A 1,653-nucleotide genomic window follows, 5' to 3' on the forward strand; every position below is an offset into this window, starting at 1 on the left:
GACCGATACCGAGTATTTGCGGGAGTACTCGTACTCGCGCAAATACCCCCGATACCTAAATAGAATACTTTCCCCCCCCCCGCCGCTGCCGCCGCATCGCGCCGCCGCATCGAGGGACATGGCTAGAGGGACATTGCTGCATATGTGAGGGACATGGCTAGAGGGACATTGCTGCATATGTGAGGGACATGGCTGCATATGTGAGGGACATGGCTAGAGGGACATGGCTGCATATGTGAGGGACATGGCTAGAGGGACATGGCTGCATATGTGAGGGACATGGCTAGAGGGACATGGCTGCATATGTGAGGGACATGGCTAGAGGGACATTGCTGCATATGTGAGGGACATGGCTGCATATGTGGGGGACATGGCTAGAGGGACATTGCTGCATATGTGAGGGACATGGCTAGAGGGACATGGCTGCATATGTGAGGGACATGGCTGCATATGTGAGGGACATGGCTAGAGGGACATGGCTGCATATGTGAGGGACATGGCTAGAGGGACATGGCTGCATATGTGAGGGACATGGCTAGAGGGACATGGCTGCATATGTGGGGGACATGGCTGCATATGGGGGGGACATGGCTGCATTTGGGGACACATTTAAAAAAAGTATCGGTATTCGGTATCGGCGACTACTTGAAAAAAAGTATCGGTACTTGTACTCGGTCCTAAAAAAGTGGTATCGGGACAACCCTAGTTCCCACCATGCCTGTGCTGAGTTCCCGGGTCTGTACACCCGCTGTGCCCATTATGAGGGGGTTCCCACCATCCCTGAGCTGAGTTCCCGGGTCTGTACACCCGTTATGTCCATTATGAGGGGTTCCCACCATCCCTGTGCTGAGTTCCCGGGTCTGTACACCCGCTGTGCCCATTATGAGGGGTTCCCACCATCCCTGTGCTGAGTTCCCGGGTCTGTCCCCCCCCCTGCTGAGCCCATTATGAGGAGTTCCCACCATCCCTGTGCTGAGTTCCCGGGTCTGTACACCCGCTGTGCCCATTATGAGGGGTTCCCACCATCCCTGTGCTGAGTTCCCGGGTCTGTACACCCGCTGTGCCCATTATGAGGGGTTCCCACCATCCCTGTGCTGAGTTCCCGGGTCTGTCCCCCCCCTGCTGAGCCCATTATGAGGGGTTCCCACCATCCCTGTGCTGAGTTCCCGGGTCTGTACACCCGCTGTGCCCATTATGAGGGGTTCCCGGGTCTGTCCCCCCCCTGCTGTGCCCATTATGAGGAGTTCCCACCATCCCTGTGCTGAGTTCCCGGGTCTGTACACCCGCTGTGCCCATTATGAGGGGTTCCCACCATCCCTGTGCTGAGTTCCCGGGTCTGTACACCCGCTGTGCCCATTATGAGGGGTTCCCACCATCCCTGTGCTGAGTTCCCGGGTCTATACACCTGCTGTGCCCATTATGAGGAGTTCCCACCATCCCTGTGCTGAGTTCCCGGGTCTGTACACCCGCTGTGCCCACTATGAGGGGTTCCCACCATCCCTGTGCTGAGTTCCGGGGTCTGTACACCCGCTGTGCCCACTATGAGGGGTTCCCACCATCCCTGTGCTGAGTTCCCGGGTCTGTACACCCGCTGTGGCCTGGAAAATCCCACTGGGCACATCTTAAGCGGTTTCCGTACCAAATCTTTATGTA

At 57.1% G+C, this 1,653-nt stretch overlaps 1 protein-coding gene across 1 annotated transcript in view; it reads right to left on the reverse strand.

Annotated features, from left to right (window-relative positions):
* Window positions 1–1,653, reverse strand: part of GTF2E1 (general transcription factor IIE subunit 1) — a 36,043-nt gene that overhangs the window by 16,162 nt on the left and 18,228 nt on the right. The gene's annotated exons all lie outside the window — the stretch shown is intronic.

The sequence above is a fragment of the Rana temporaria genome, chromosome 2 (genome assembly GCF_905171775.1).
Source record: "Rana temporaria chromosome 2, aRanTem1.1, whole genome shotgun sequence".
Classification (NCBI taxonomy): domain Eukaryota; kingdom Metazoa; phylum Chordata; class Amphibia; order Anura; family Ranidae; genus Rana; species Rana temporaria.